The sequence below is a fragment of the Haliaeetus albicilla genome, chromosome 12 (genome assembly GCF_947461875.1).
Source record: "Haliaeetus albicilla chromosome 12, bHalAlb1.1, whole genome shotgun sequence".
NCBI lineage: Eukaryota > Metazoa > Chordata > Aves > Accipitriformes > Accipitridae > Haliaeetus > Haliaeetus albicilla.
In genome coordinates, this window is record NC_091494.1 from 26464713 (window position 1) to 26482057 (window position 17345).

Genomic DNA, 17345 nt, shown 5'->3' on the forward strand with positions numbered 1-17345 from the left:
GTATCCTGCTTTTGAGAGTGTTTATTTCTTTTAAATGACCAGTATTTCTCTAACATTCTCTCCTTTTTTTAATGAGCAGTAGCAGTTGGCCTTGAAGACAAACTGCCTTCCAGCCACAATCCCTTACCATGGCTGATACAGCATGCTTTGGAAGCAGGTACATGGTGACCTCCACAGATGGCAGCCAGCAGCAGAGACACGGTTGGACCTGCAGCGATAACAGCACAAGAGAAGTGAGTATATCATCCCCTTCCCAGCTGACATGCCATTCTCAGAAATTCCCTCCCAACCATATTAGGGATCTGTCTAAAACTGTCACGTTTTTCTACTGGAGGCTGCAAGTGACACTATGCAGTAGTTAGGAAATTGTTCTTGGACACCGCGCAGATTTCTGGAGGCAGGTACATGTCACATGTTAGGAGAGGTTCATCCTCTCCTTAAAGCCCAATTTAGTAACTGTGTGGCTGTTCTGGGATTTGCATGCTTACATGTGAAGCTTGCAGGTGTATGTGTGCACCCACACGCAGTGTGTATTTAGCCATCTCTGTTCAGGATCTAACTGAAATCTCCTAAGAAATGTTCAGAAGATACTCTGATGTTAAGGAGAAATGGTATGTAGGAAAAATCAAGCTTTTTATCCCACCGTTGTAACGGATCAATCTTTGTTTTAAAAGGAAGGGGCTGGGTGGTGTTGCTATTAATCATGTTAGTTGATTGGAAATGGCATTGAGTTCCACATCCAGAGTTTTCCTAGGTGTTTTGTAATCACAGCGTCTGGACTCAGCTCAGCTCCTACAAAGGCACTAAAATAAATTGACAGACCTTTACAAGGCTATTGCATACAGCACTTCCAAAACTAAGCTTAAGTAGCTAAATGGCAGTCAAGCTTTCTTAAACATTAACATGTTAACAGTAATGGTTAAAGTGTGATTTTCTCGGGGGAGGGGGGAAGATACTGTATTCTTTACCTCATGTCAGCAAAGCCAGTATTCACTTCCATCTATCCCAACCAGAAATGGATAATACCTTTTCCTGACTGGATTTAACGGGAAAGACATATTCTGTTCCCAGGTTTTTGATAATTGAACAATTACTTTTTTTTTATATTTTATTGATGTCAGCTTACACATTCGCTAGCATTTCTTTTTTAAAATGTTATCCTACTGTGCTGCTATTTCTCCAGTGCTGTTTTTCTAGCGTTGTTTAATGATGAATCATGAACATTAACTTTATATATGTGTAATGCTTTATATATATACACATATATATTTATATAAAAATCTGGGTGGTGGCAGGGAGAGACTTACTCTGCTCCATCTTTTGTTTTGATCTAGTTGCTATAGAAATACTAAGATCAATTTTGACAGAATAAAATACTACAAATTACATTGTCGGATTACCTCATTACAGAAGGCTGGCACTTTGGATTGCAACATTACTGAAATGAAAAGCGTGAACGCTACAGGAATTTCTGCTCTATGGAAAAATGTTATTTTTGGATTCTTCAGGAAGGCGTGCATATAAAACCGCTGGTTCCCTGGTGAGTGACTGGTCCCTGAGACCAGCAGACCTTTCGTCTTAATTTTCGGTTGTGGTAGGTGACGTCATATTTGGCCATACATTTACTTTAAGCTGCAACTGGCATCTCACTGAAAAAGGCCTTCATATTTTTTCTGTTAAACACTTCGGCAACTGATTTCTTACAGCAAGACTGATGGAATGAGTCTTTTTTCTTCCTTTTTAGGTGTCATCTACTACCTGCTATTGATACTACTAACATTGTTTTAGTGATTTTTCCCTCCTTGATCGAATAGGAAGTATTGCACTATGTCTTACGGTCTCAAAACTGTCTAATGTTAGAAACAACTGCCCTTTAGTTCATTAGCAGTGAAGGGCATGCTTTTAGAACAAGTGACTTTGGGATGTAGTTTCACTTGCAGTGGGAGGTCTCTGTGCTGCTTGGAGATGACTGTGAAATCTCAAGTTGCTGTGCATTTCTTTTTCATGCTGATGTAACTTACACATGTTTACATGCAGATATGGGCCTTGCTTGAAGAAGTTTTGCAGTTTGAGTCAGAGAAGTGTCTTGTGCTCTAACTACTGGTAGAACTTTATTGCTGTGTTAGTAAAAGACATGTTTAGTACTAGATTTTATTTAGGAAACCATTTGTATGTTGGTGTTATTTGTATACAGGGAGACAATCTGTGTGATTTGGCAAACGGTTTAGTCATTCTGTTTTTATTCTAGTCAAGAATATTACTCTTGCTATATCTAATCTAGAGTTGTAAATTGCAGCAGAGGTACAAATCCAAAACAAACATTTTGAAGAATTTGAATGGAGTAGAGCCCCAATTTCCATTTCAGTACTCTCTCTGTTGTCCAATTTGTTAAACTCAAGTGGTCCCATGTGCGAGCAGCATGACTGCCAGAAGCACTCTCCAGCCATCTGCTTTTTTGGTAAGCCTTTGATTATTTCTTTGTCCATTTTTCTATCCAAAATTAGAACTGGCAACTCAATTGGTTGATTAATATTGTATTTTTTATAATTTAACATTTCCAGCTTATGGCTAGGAAATGGCAGCAATGTAATAAAAAGCACAAGAAATAAACTTTCCTACTGAAGTCCAACTGTACTATGGTGGAGCTTTTTTTACCACATTGTTTCAGTCTTTCAGGAGTAGCAAGAGAATTGAATAGGAAAAGTTTTACTGTTTGAGGGTAATGTCAAACTGGAAGGAAGAGACATAGCAGCCTGCATTAACTTGATGAGCTGTCTTGGAAATGTGAAGAACTGCCAGGCACTGATAGAGGCATTTGCAATAGAGCTGAACTTAGAAGCTAGCACTGCATTTAAATCTGAACCAAACTGTACAGTAGAGGAACAAAAGTTAATGAACCAGAAAGCTGGTTCAAAACCCTGTAGGAGAGGCTCTGATCTGTGTCCTACAACTGGATGGGGCATGTGTCCAGATTGTCTCAACTGAAGCTTAAGTAGAGGTCCTGGGATTCTTCACCAAGAAGGGCTGAAGCCTGGTCCTGTGTTGGTGTCTAGAGACAGAAGAGGGACTCAGGGCTAGAGATGCTATGGTACACCTTGGTGTACCAGCCTCTGGCTGGCTATTCCTCCTGGTTCAGGTTATCGGAAGGAACCACTAGATCTTTTAGAGGCTGTGGTTCATTTGGGCTGACTTGCAGAGTTTAACACAACGGTGGTGAAGGGAAAGTTGGCTTTAAAGGAGGCAGCCTAGAGGACTCTGGAGCTTCAGTGCATGTTGTGGGCAGAGTCCTACTATGTTTGTACGGCTTCAGTTCATAAGTGGTATCAATTGACAGAAACTGAAAGGTTTTAGATGCTTAATGAAGAAATTCTCCTGGGCAAATGAATGCTGCAAGACAAGCAGAGGGTAAATGAGAACTCTAGATCATTGCCCTTGTATTTGCTGCATTTAACTACCTAATGCATGAGATGGTGCTTTTGGATCTGAGCATGCTGGGTCTGTTCTAGATGGAAGCCAGAGAAGATAGTAATGGATGTGTCTTGTAATGCAGACTTGGCCAGAGGGATTGCATGATAAAGAATAACTTACTATTGGTTTGTTTGGGGTTTTTTTTTTTTCCCTTTTTGAATAAATGGCATCAGAATTTTGGTCTGATCGGCAGCATCTTGTGAAAGTGCAACAGTTTTGCAGGCCAATGATGGAAATCTCATGTGCCACATGCAGAGGTTTGGTATTTCCAGCAGCCACTTTGAACTGCAGTGCTGACAGGGAGTGAGAAAGAGAAGGGCTCTTTCTTCGGTGCAAGCTCATGTTGTAAACTGTACCATATTCAGATGTTACTGCTGGGGAGAATGGTTGGTCCCCTAACACAACCTCTTAGTCCATACATTCATGCTTGTCATTTCTCTTAGTGTGCAGACAAAGGGAAAATTTTTCTTTCATGTCATAAACCACTCTGGAAACTTAACTCCCTTTGCATTTCAATTGCCCTCTGATTGTGTAGGAGACATTGGTTTTCACAGCAGTATTATGCAGAAAATCAGAAGTTCACAAAACTCTGGTGGTTTCAGGGATGCTGTTGAGGGTGGGCGGCTCTGACTTGGTATATCTGGCTGGTCTGCATCTCTTGACTTGCAGGCCACTAATAGCTAGCAGTGCTTGGAGCTGTCAGAATGGAGAAAAGGCAGGCGCTGTTTCCAAATATACAAATGCTCAACACATAAAAAATATTTTTGTTTTAAATTATAATGGCGGGGGGTGGGGGAGGGGGAGGGAGAGGGAGAGGAAAAGGGAGTAATTTAGCAAGTGGGGATGTGGTGGGAGCCAGCCAGGCTGGGGTTTGCTAATATCTGAACGAGGCTGTTGAAAAATGTTCTAAATCTGTCGGAAAGTCCTGAAAGCTCAACTCTGCCCAGTTTAAGTTAGTGGTGACAGGATTGGGCCCTCTATTACTTTTTTATGTGGTGTTATAAATTACTTTCCCATATTTCCAAAGACATTAATGAATCTTTTCAAAGCACATTGTGAAATCATTGTATGTGTTACTCAAACTACTTATCCATATGTACAATAGGTTAATACAATATATGGGCTTTTTCTTTTTGTTTTGCTTTTGCAAAAATCTGGCAAACTAAAAAACTTTCCTCCCCTCCCCACTTTGATTTTTTCCAGGTAAAATGATGGCAGATGTACTCAGCTTAGTTTCATATAACATATTGCTTACTGGAAGAACGAATTTAGCTCTCTGCCCTTTTACTGTAAACTTGGTTTTGTTTTTTATCTATTTGTAATTTCCTTTGAACCATTTATAAACAGCTTAGAAATACCATTTCATGCTATCTGACTCTATTAATAATCAGAGCTCTTTATATGGGTTCTTTAGGAATCTGTCAAGTAGGAACAAACTGTATGGTAAACAAACATCTCCAAACTCTTCCTGCTGCACAAATATTCACTGCATTGTTTTGTTATTCCTTAGAGCATTCTGGCTTTACTTAGAGTGTTATAGTTAGAGATTTAACTGCTAATTGTTATTTCCAGGAAGAATATTTTATTTTATTCCTTTAGGGTACAAAAAGAAGTCATTTTTGCCACAACATTGATGTTCCATTAAAAAAATTAAAAATGTCACTGGAAAATTGTAAGAGTTGGTGTTTTGATGACAGAGCCAGAAGGCTGCTGGCTGGTTTGCCTGCTCGATATAGCAGAGCCAAGACAGTGATTCACTGTCACTGGACTTGATGACCTCCAGAGGTCCCTTTACACCTAAACTACTTTGTGATCCCATGAAATTGGAAGGTTCCCCTTGCTTTCCTCCTCGTGTCTGACTGCACACCCTCACCTCTTCCCTTGTGCTGTTCTGGCACTTGTATTCCTGTCTGAACAGATTCAACTCACTACACCTGCAGAAAACTAACCTGGGAAAGAAAAATGAGGCTTTCCTGTGCAGTTAGCAGGTCGAGTGTGCTCAGTGAAGGTCCGATAAATGTTGAAACCAGCATAAAGGAGGGGGCAGGATTGTGTAATGAGGAGTGGTGTTGCAAAAGAGAAGGGAGAGAAGGTTGTGGGACAGACCTTTTGGCAGCATTGAGCTGTTAGACAAGCTCAGCTGTGTCACTGTATCTATGTCCAAATAGGTTTGGTTATATCGGTGGCAGTTCACATCTCTTACTCTTCCCATTCAGGGATGCATGGAGACAGTCCTCTTCCAGGTCATGGTCGCCTTGATTTCATTATTCCATTTTAACCTGATGTGAACATACCCATATGTGACCTTGTTATCACGACAACAGAAAACGTGAACTTCACTAGATTGGCTTGACCTGGCACAAGGAAGCAAGCAGCTGTGCAGGGTGGTGTTCTGTGGTTTCAGTGGTGAAGTTGGTTTAAAAAGTTTGTGGCTACTCATTTCCATACGTGGGAACACTGCAATTTGCTCTTTCCTCAGGCTGCAGCTTATCCCCTCCCTCTCGTCAGCACTGGTGCTCATATGACCCCGTGAGCTGATTAACTTCTTCCCTCCTGGTTAGCTTTCAACCAATGTAGTGAGTTGAATCAGTTCACTGCAGGGTCAGACAACTACTGGAGCCAGCAGCACTGGTGGGAAGGATGAGACCATGGCTGAGGTGGCAACCGGCTGCTAGTTCAGCCTGTCTGGTTTAACCACACCATCAGGTGTTTCACTGCCTTTACTCGCGAGACTGGCCTGTAGAGTAGATCACTATATGTTCTCTGCTAAAAATAACTCCCTGCTCTCTTTTGATTACTTGTTTTAAACTGAGAATTTGATCTCATTTGCAGTGCGCTCTTTTACATCATTGCATTGACGATAAATTGTAGTGAAAAGGCAGCCAAGGGCTGGGAATTTGTGAAAGCAATGTGTTTTAGGACTCTGCCACTGAACTGATCTGGTCTGCTTCTGCATTTGCTGGTGATGATACTGCTTCTTTCTGTATCTGTAAAAATACAAGAGACTGTAAGAATGCAAGAGAGGATTTTTTTAAACCATTGCCTATAGGCTTGACCATCCTCCAGTGGCTAAAACTGAAAACTTACCCACAGCATCAGGAAGATGAAAATTTGATCAGTGCTGGTCCTGGCTGAAAACAGCCCCATAATGTCCTTCTATCTTTCCAGAGATGGACTGACTCTTATAATGTAAGGTGATAGAATAACCTAGAGAGATTTTTGCTGCATGGCTGGCAAGAAAGGGCAAGTGGAGGGCAAATGAAAAACATGAATTTTCAGTGTGGAGGGGCAGACCTTGGGAGGATTTGTGTGTACAAGTTACAGACCTTTAGCCCAGATTGTGAATTACTTTTCATTTTGGTGAGCAGTTGCTCACATGAGTACTCAATTCCAGTGGGATCTCTCATGAGGGTAGCCACTTACCAGTAAAACTTAATTGCTTACTATGTAGAGTGCACGTTTTCTGCTTTGGTTTGGAATGTGGTAGTTTACTGGCAACTTGCAAAGTAGACTTCTCTTATAAGGAAAAAATAGAGTTTACTTTTACAAATGTTCTACAGAAATTATGGTTTCTAATACTTTTTGCATGTATATAACAATTTAGGAATTAAATATGAATCAAGACAACCGTAACATCATTTTTGAGCTGTAATGTTGTTGATAATAGTATATTTTCTGAATGCTAGCTTTGCCCATTGAGAGGTAAAGTGGATTTCAGACAGACAGTTAGCTGTTCCCTGTCTTATACTTCACACTCTCTTTTCATTCTCATGTAAACCATTGCCAGATCACCACCTCTGGAAAGCTGCAGTTATTACTTGTATATCAGTTGGTAAAAAGCACTTTCAGCTCCAGTAGAATGAGAGCTGTAGAAAGAAAAAAGCAAGAAATCATTGATAAACTTATTTCTGTGAACATTGACAAACTTTGTCATTCACTCCACAAGATAAATATGTTGTGTTAAAGGTTTAAAACGTGCAGTTAATAGCTGACTGAGACCAAGGGATGATGGTGGTATTTAAGACCTTGATGTTTTTATTATCTGTGTTTGCTTTGGGCCCATAAGCAACAGATAACTTGAGGGGGAGGGGGGAAGGAGGAATTAGTGTTTTCATTTATACATAACTCTGGATATCTCCTTGGACAGAGACATGGAAAGTTCCTGAATACTGTTGCAACATATGACTGCCTTGTGACAACACTGCAGTGTAGGGTGGTGTCACTAAAGAAATGATCTCCAAGAAATGAAGGGGTTCAGCAGCGCAGCAATGAACATGCTTTTAATGCTTTCTTCCCCCTAAATGTAAAATTAAGGCACCCACTTTTCTACTCAGTTATGTGCTGATTGGTGATAACCTTTTAATGAACGGTCCTGGATCTTATGCTTTCACCTGTTAAAATAAGTTAAATTGATTAAAAAACCAGTAACAATAACACCAATACCATATTGTTTTAGGGCATAAATCTACCACTTCAATTGCATGAGCCTGTCAGTGAATTTCTGACACCAAGTTATGTTATTTAATGAGTGCTATTAGGTAGTTCTGTCACTTAATAGGATTGAGGGTTGGAAATGCCATGTAATATCACTTCACTGGAGAAAAAATCAACAAACAGCCCTCACTAAAAACCTCACGTCCCCTTTGATGTTGGTAAGACCTGCTGTCACTTCAGAAGGCAACCCGCCGGGGCTGTTTTCACAGGGCTACAGCTGCCATTTTAGGAGAGGCAACAGTTATTCTTGGCAATTTTACATTAAGGGCACCCCAAAAAAAAAATTCTCCCACCATCTGACTGAGAGTGAAGAATCATAGAATAGTTATGGCAAAAGGCCCTTTGCAGGCTTATGTCCATAAAACATCATCTAGTTCAAGGAAACGGGAATATGGACTCTGCACATGGCAAAAATGCTAATGGCCATTATTGTCACATGTTGTCATTTACACTTGGGTATCTCCTAAAAATCCCTGGGTAAGTTCTGGGCTACCTTATGTACCATACAATTAGTGAGTGTCAGTTTTTGTCCTGAAGAATTGTTGACAGTCATGCAGTCATCTGTGTCTCTAGGTGTCCATCTGGTTGCCCTCCACACGAGCTGAGACTGCATTTTTACAGGAAGAAGTGTCAATGTGTTGTGGAAGAAAGTGGCAATGGCCTGGAGAAAGAAATATGGAGACTGGTAGCAGAAGTTCTGTTTCAGATATTAGCTTGCAGGCTCACGCCACTGGGCAGCTTAAACCCACCAGAGGCATATCTCCTGGTGTTTTCCTCTGTAAAGAAAAAGTCCCTTATCTGCTAAGAAAATTCCCCACCTCACTGGGAGAACAAACGTCGACTACAAGTACTACTGAAGAGTGCAGAAAGAGGAAATACGCTCCACTTATGGTCCTTGATGAACACTCTGGGACTGAGCATGGTTGGTGACACTGTTCTGTTTTGATCCAGAAGTCAAATTCTCACTTTGGTGCTGGTGTCCAAAGTGTAGCAAAGGAGCTAATTTCCCTCTGCAGCAGCTGAGCAACTTAAGTGGGATTAAAACCAGATAAGTTAGATCCCCTTGGAAAATTGAATGGAAAAAGATGTTTTGCCTTTCCCATTACTTTCACTTTCGGGTCCCCGTGAAGGTTCTGGGGGTAAACATGCTTGCTGTTGGTACCATCGTGAGGAGTTCCACGTGTCTTTAGATTTTTCCTTAATGTGAGCTGGGTTTGCTCCTGAACTGTGCAGAAGCCTTCTCTTTAAATTGCAGTTGCGCTTTTTGTGATCAACGTTACAGTTACAGAGTATTTTGGCTGTATGAGATTCCTCTGGGACTCTGTCCTGTGTTGTCTGAGCATATATAAAAGACAAAATAGCAGACTGATCTCAGAAAAGGAGTGGCCAGCAGCCACTACTCTTTTGCTGGGCTGCATGTGTTTACAGGCTGTGGACTGGTGACTGGTGCAGAGGATGGGTCTGTGTTCCTTAGGCTTTGAATTTCGCATGGATACAACACTTTGTTAAGATATTTAGGATGCAATCAGTACCTTCTGGTGCCTGTGTGCAATGGCAAATAAACTCCCAAATCATCTGGAATAAGGGGAGCTATAACTTTATATCCAAATCAGTTGTACTGGTTTGTTTCTGCTAAATCTACCAAAGTAGTGAGCAGAATGAAAAATGCTGGATAAATGGTGAAATATGTGTAATAAATTACCAATTAAAGACATCAAAAAAGCTTTTAAAAACATTGCTGGTGAGAGCTAGCTAGATTGATCGCATGTGAGCATGTTGTAAGTGCCATGCGTGTGTACCTAAAGACGAGGTAAGTTCCAGAAGTGAAATACGGCTCCCCTGAAGTCCCTGAGAGAAGTCTCTCTCACTTTGGAGCAGTCAGGATTTCATCAAAAATCCCACTGAGCCCATTTTAGGCTAGATAGGCTGTATACAGTGGGAATGAAACAGTCATGTACAATGTATTCAATTCTTATAAAGAGATCTGGAAGCTTGCTAGTAGATGTTCTTCAGTCCTAAGACATACTTATGGGGTTAAGATACACTCAACTTTTTCCTGTAACAAACCAGATTTGTCATTACTTGAGTAAGTGCTGATAGAGACCTAGGGATAAGTTAAATCCTCTACATAACTTCAAGAAATAGTAGCAGTGACAATGCTTCAAAAGTGACCTGGACTGCAATATCCTTATTTCTTCCCTTATGACAACTGTTTTCCAAATCCTGTGGCAGATTTTGGCAATGAAACTGGATCTAGGGATTGAGGGTCTTTCTGAGATTGGACTTTTTGCATTTCATTTTAGATTCTTCAGTTTTGCAGATCTTCAGGTGTGCTTTTTGTTCAAATTGTTGTGGGGCTGTTAATTAGTATGTGTCCAATTCAGTGTTTCTAAGCGGGATTTATGACTTGAGAAGAAAGTAGGTTATGCAAAAGATGGCTTTGGATTTGTCAAGAGTATTGAAAAGTGTGCGCTCTATTGCAGTTGAAGACACTCAAGCTGCATAAAAATTGTCCTGTGGGTCAAAATGATATATGCATATAGAAAAGGAAAGTGAAGTCCCAGGGTATGAATCCGTAGTATAAAGAAGGTTTATTAAGTGCAGATCTTTTTTTGGACCTTGACAGTGGGATCTAAATAGAAAGTGCCCAGCTAAGCTTAGTGAAGCCCTGCTGGGATAGGTCATTTTTTGAATAATCCACACATGACATGGGCCAATTTTTTCTGTTCAGAAAGCTGCATAGGTCCCTGGTTTAAAACAGACCACTTTTTTAGGGATTTTCTGTGGAAAGAAGTGCAATGTTTAATCTCAGTATGAAATCGTTGCAGGGTTATGCACAAATAGCTCCACTAAAGGGATATCCAGATTAAACATACACCTATTCCCTTTGAGTTATTTAATTTATTTTTGCATTCCTGGACCCTTGAAATCTCGAGGGCAAACAGTTTCCAATGGGTTAGATGCTTAGACACAGAATAAGATGCAGAAATAAGTAAAGGGTGGTGTTTGCATTTGTCTCAGGAAAAGGCTGCCCAGCTGGACTGACGGGGTTAGTACTTCATCGCATCACTTAGCCATGCTTACCCAAGAACTGCTGACACAAACCCTTCTGCTTCCTTAGACAGTGCCCTTTAATATTTTGACACTTGTTTTGTTTTTTTCACATGAGAAAGCATTTAGTGTGCACAGTAAAACAAAATCACTGCCATGCAAGACCTCACCCTGACGGGATCACCTTGATAAAACCACGCTTAATATGATTTCAGTTATGAAATACATTTTAATAAGGAGCTGAGATTTAAGTGTCCTTTGTTAAATGTCATCCTTGTACATCAGAGACTTTGAACGCTATATTGGTGCCTGCACAGCGTGTGCATACGGCTGTGTGCAAGGCAGTCTCACCTCCTGGGCAGGGATTGTCTGTGTGGGAAAGGCACGAGGGGGAGCCGTCCATCAGCCAGTGGCAGCATTGCTGAACCATGCCTGCGCCTGTGTCTGAACACTGTCAAGGCTTTATTCCCTAACTCGTTTGGAAAAACAATTTATGAGATTTAAATGGGATTTTTAAAAGGGTGGCATGAGCTGATGTAGCTGAGGGGACCAATGGGAATTTGGGAGAAGGGAATATAAGCAAATTCTGTTTCTTAAGTGAATAAACAAAAGCTGTAGAACCAAGCACTCCTGAATACTAACAATTATTTCCTTTTGAATCCCCATATTTGCTATGTTAGGCCATTTCTCTTTTCGAGTCTTCTATTTCTTAAAAAGACATACTGCTTTGGAAAAGTAGTAAAATGCCCAGAGTGCAAAATACACTTCTGCTCCCTCTCTCTCACTGGTAACTCCATGAAAACTCAATGATCACGTATTGCAGCGAGAAGAATATCAACACCTGGACACGGTCCATCTGGTGTCTTCAGGCTGCAGACCGGCTGATAGCCAGTGTACATGTTGGGCATTGGGGGAACATGCTCTACTCAGGTAGATGCATTCAAAAGCTGTTTTGAAGCTGCATGGGAGATAATTCTCAGATACAGTGAAACTAGGATAGCTTTGCAAGCAATGGAATGGATGTAGTTTGTGGTGGTGTGTTGAGAAGGTGTTCACAAAAGCAAGTGAAGAAGCTGTTATATAGTCACTTAATTCTTAAATAAATGTCTGCTGTGAGCAAAAGGGAAATCCCATCCGACTTGCTTCTAGCCCCAGATGTTTGTTCCTGCTGCTTCCCTTGCTCCAGCATTAGTCTTCAGGGCAATGACCTGGATCAGAAAAGTGATCCAGCTAAAAACTAGCCAGACTATTCAAAAATAAATAAATAAAAAAATCACCAACTTGGACTTAGGCCAGGCTGAAGTGCCTCTGCAACTTGCAGCTTGTAGGAGTAAAAGTCAGAACTGAACTGTTATAGTTTGCCCATAAAGATCTAGGAGGGAGCCCTGCTAAGAAATGAATCATGGGAAGTTCAAAAGCTGACTTCTTCCCCCCAAAGAATCTACTCCCTGCATGGGCAACTTTGTCAAGATGAACATCTGAAGTCTGTGTGCAGCCATTCACCAGTGCCGTTTCTTCTGTGAGGGAGCTTCTCCCTGCTTCAGTACATTAGCATTTTTTTCCATGGGCACAGGCTAGGAGAGACAGGTTTCTTCACATTCTACTGTATCTGCATGAGAACAGCCTTCAGGAAGAACGCCGAGACACCACAGACTTCATATGTAGCAGCTTTGGTGTGGGAACCATGATCAACAGCTCTTTAAGGTTTTGGCTGGCTTCCCAGTTTTCTGGTGTTTCAGTTCTTGGGATGTCCTTGCACAGAAGTTGGAGGCGATTTATAGCTTGTGTATTGGGAAACAGTATTCATGTAAATGGTTTTTCCTAGATAACCAGAAAATTTGGAGTCTTCTGGGACTTTTGGATGGAAAGACTTTAGATATTTATTTATTTATCCTTTTGAAGCAACAAGGTAATGCTTCCACTACTTGTATCCTAAGTAGGAAGCATTTATGTTTTGGAAGATTTTTGTTTCATACATTCTGTATAAAAGAAACAAAAAAATTAATTTGAACCTCCATAACCTCCCAAACATCCCTGATCGAGCGTATTAATGGACTGTTCTTGATTTTAAAAGATACGCGACTGATCTTTTTAGTTGTGCTGTAAGACTGAGGTTCTGGCCACTAAAAATGCAGTGTTGCTTCCAGATGCTGATGTGCAGTATTGATGACTGGTAGTGAGAGACCCCGAGCAGAGGAGGACTTTTCGTAAGACAGAGCTGTTAGCATGAGACTCCTGGGTCCATTCCAGTCAGCCTGCGTGATATTTCCTCTGGAGTTTCAATCGGATTAGATATTCATCTTCTCTTCCTGTTCCAAACTGTTGTTTAGTGTTGATGTGTCCTCTTAAACCGTTGCCAAATTCCAGCACAGTGGTGGTGAAGCCAGTCCTACGTTTATGCTGGGATTTTCAAACTTTTGGAGAAGTTTAACCCTTTGTCTCCATTGAAATCAGTGGGACATACGCACCTAAATCTCTTAAATGGCTTTGAGAATTCCAGCACTGCAGCAACTGAAAGGCCAAGCTCAGGAGCCTGCAGCAGCTCTGAACCTGCTTCCAGCCTATTCCCCTCTGCAAGATGCAGAGTGAGTATTTATAATCTCTTTGGGAATGCCTGCGATAAGCAAACTTACTCCAATGTTTGTGAGGTAGTTCAAAGTGAGATGCATGAAATAAAAATCTGCCTTCGTTGCTGTTGCTGCAGGGCGGATGAGGAGGGGGTCTCTCCCGGCCCCTCCACACAGCCCAGTGCGGAGTGGGGAGCTGCCCCCTCCCTGCCCAGGTTAGAGTCACGCCTGGGGGCAGACACACACCAACCTGCACCCGGGTAGGAGCTGCCAGTGCTGCGGGAGCTAGCACATTTTCTCTATCTGAACAAACTAAATCTTGGTGATACCTGTGATTTCCTTTGCTAGAGAGGGTAACTGGAGCCTGCCCTCAGTTCCCTGGTTGTCCTCACAGTCTGGAGCTTTGCCTTCCAAAAGGGGTTGTGCCTTTCAATTTTCTGCGTTGTTCACTGACCTTTACACTGGAATAGCTGTTCCAGCTCTTCTTTTGGCTCCCTTTTGAAGGGAGCATGACTGGAGCAAAATGACTGGTGCACTGGTGAGTGAGCGAAGAGTGCTGTGGAGAAGTTGTAACGCTGTAGTATTTGAAGATAAAGTGAGCAAAAGAACATGCAAATGGCTGTCCTGGATCTGACCAGAGGTCTGTCTAGTCCAGCAGTCTGTGTCTGAAATGAACTGAAGACATGCAGACTTGCTGCTTTTGCAATTTACATGAATTCTCAGTTCTCGGAGACAATCCTGTGGCAAACATTCTGAATATTTAGCAAATTCTGGATATTGTTCGGATATTCTTGAGAAGGTCAATTATATCAGGTAGACTGCAAGCCAAATGTCCTTTATCCTAAATACAGCTAGGAAAAGGTTAGGCATATGACACAGTTCTGGTTATTCAAATGCTTTTGTTACTTGCAGTCTTTGTGAACTGTTCTTCTGACTGCCACAAGGTATTTCACCAAGACTTTGTGCCCATCTGAACAGGTTAGGGAGAAATTTAGAAAGTGCTAAGAGAGGCAAAATTCTAAATACTGTATTAACAAAAATGAATATTAAATGTTATAATGCATAAGTATTTCACATACATACTTTTGATAGGTCACCATATACATGACTGGGTATATAACGACTAATTAAAAACCTAGGGCTGGGGGTTAATTTTTCTCTGGAAATGTAAGTGGCAAAAATGTTTCATAAATGGCTATTGTTTTCTAAAAGGACCAGATTTCTTGTGCTGTTTTGTTTTTTTTTTTAAATCCTTGGAGATATAGTATATACATACACCACACTTGGTTATCCACATAGACTTCGTTTATTTGTGTTTGCCTGCTTTGTGCAAACTCATTACTTGCCAGTAAAGTCCTCTGTTGACACAAAAAGACACTGGGGAAATATAAATTTTTTTTACAATAAAGTCTTGTATTCATGTAAAATGTTTCTCACTGGTAAAACAAAATAAAGAACCCAGAAACACTAGCATGCAGAAGTTCACAGCTTCTTATATGGTACATGTGCCATAGCACAGGGGACTGTGTAGCCACATAATGAGGAACCTAATACATTTTTAAAATCTAATGACAGGACCAATGGCTCAATGACTTTGAAAACCTTTTAAAACTCATTGTCTGAGAGTGTGAGGATGAGTAACTCTAATAAGCTGTGAAATGTTTTTACCTTTAGAACAGTATGTGTTGTTCCTTTAAGTTCAAGCCTTTGATTCATTGGAAGGGCTCTGCTGGTTTCTAAGGCGGGGAGTTAGGAGTCAAAATGGAATTCAAACTTTAAACTTGGTAAAGGACCTGTATCTAGAGAAGCATTTTGCAATTAAAAAAAACCCTGAAAACAAACAAACATGAAAAACCTCCCCCAAATCCTCAACCCTTTGCATGCAAGACATGGTAGCTTTTGCTGTAGTTGTTATCATGACATTTTAATTCCAAATAGGACTGCAGCCTTCTGTTACTGTGGCTTGGGAAGCACCAATGCAGATATATTCTGTAGGGAAAAAAAATAAAATCTGTGCTAATGTACCTCTGTTGTCAGTGTGTAAAATGCTAGTTGTGGATAAAGCTGCTTTACTCCTTTTTTTCCTGGCCTCAGAAAGACTAGACTCTTCTGCTTGTTTCTGCATGGCTGTGTGAAGAAATGACCATGGAGAAACATGTGTGAATGAGCTTTACACAGAAATCAGGTTCAGGTTCATTTTCTTCTCTGGCAGGTCTGCAATTTGGGGCCAGCTTTGAAGAAATCCTGTCTTTTGCACATGAGCATAAGTCGCAAAGGGAAGCATTTCGTCAGGAGACAGAGGCATTTTTTCCGCTGGAGTAAATTAAAGCATAAATTAAAGCAGCCTCAAGGTGTATCCATGTGCTTAGTAACACCTCAGAAAGGCTCAGTGATCATAAACTCATAGAAAAACTGAGTCTGGAAAGTTCTCTGTAGGCCTCGAGTTGAACCACGTACTCAGAGCTAACTTCCAAGCTAGATGAAGTTGTGCAGGATATTACTAATTGTGTTTTGAAAAGCCAAAGCTGGAGATTATTTTATAACCTCCCTGGACCCTGTTCCAGCGCTGAGCCACTGTCATTGTAAGGAACTTTTTCCTTATGTCCAGGCAGGATTTCCCATGTCATGCTGTTGCCTCCTGTCCTTTCACTGAGCACCTCTGAGAACCGTTTGGTTCAATGGCTTCTCTCAACCTCTCAGGCAGGTGAAGAGTGCAGTACAGTGTCATGTCATCCTTCTCTTCGTCAGGCTGAACAAGCCCTCAGCTTCTCCTTGTCAGCCCCAACCATCTTAGTGGCCCTCCGCTAGAATCTTTCCAGTTTGTTGATGCGCAAATGTATCACATCATATTCCAGAGGGTGTATTGTCATCCTCTCAATGTCTGTGTGCTTGCTATAACTTTGTTTCCTTCTGCCACAGCCAGTATAAAAGGTGTGCTGCTTCTGCTCAATGGCTGCTACAGGTTGTCTCAGCTGGGCTGTGGGAACTGTATTGAGGGTGCTTTTGATCTGCAGATTGAAGTGCTCTGTTAATGTCACATGCATGGGGTAAGTCAGAGAGCTCCTGCCTACACAGAATGCTCAGGGTGATTATGGTTTGTTGCGAGGCAGGGGAGTCCCTTAACCGTGGTGGGAGTTAAGTAAACATACCAGGGTGAGAACAGCCCCGTTGCAGGCAGAGCTATGCTGACTTGAGCATTCACTTGTGCAGGCTGTGAATAAGACCTGAAAAAAATGCCATTCAGAAAATGCCTCTGTCTCAGAGGACTTTTCTAGCCGTTGGACTATTGTCACATGCATCTGAGTTGTGCCTAGCCTGAAGATACAGCATTAATTCAGGTGCTGCCTCAAAAGCTTTGAATCACTCAGGAGAGTTAAAAAACATAAAAGAAAAGAGATTGGTCTTTTTCTCCCTCTTCTTCTCCCTTGAGTCTGTGGCTGATAGCTTAAGTGATTCTTCCTATCCTCGAACATCCTTTTCCAACTCTTCTCAAAGCCAGAATAAATGCTGTACTTTCAGCATCATTTGGGAAATGTACTCCTAACACAGAGTTTAGGTTCTAGCTGAAATTAAACATCATTTCAGTTCAAATCCCTTTTTTGGTTGTGAACCAGGTATTCCAACTCAAATGGGAGTACCAGAGTGCTGAGAAGGACGTCAGGGGTATTCGATGACCGATGCCTGAGTTCATAGCCCCTTTCCCCTGACTGAGGCTCTGCTCTAATGCAGTAAGGTTGGGAGGATCCTCATGTAATATAGTGCACA

The 17345-nt window shown here is 41.3% G+C and overlaps 1 long non-coding RNA gene across 1 annotated transcript in view; it reads left to right on the plus strand.

The window, feature by feature from the left end:
* LOC138688087 (uncharacterized) overlaps positions 1-17345 on the plus strand; it is a 195674-nt gene that overhangs the window by 48859 nt on the left and 129470 nt on the right. Inside the window, exons 3-4 of the long non-coding RNA XR_011327155.1 lie at positions 80-233; positions 1411-1540. This is a non-coding gene — a long non-coding RNA (uncharacterized lncRNA). The remainder of the gene's footprint in view (positions 1-79; positions 234-1410; positions 1541-17345) is intronic.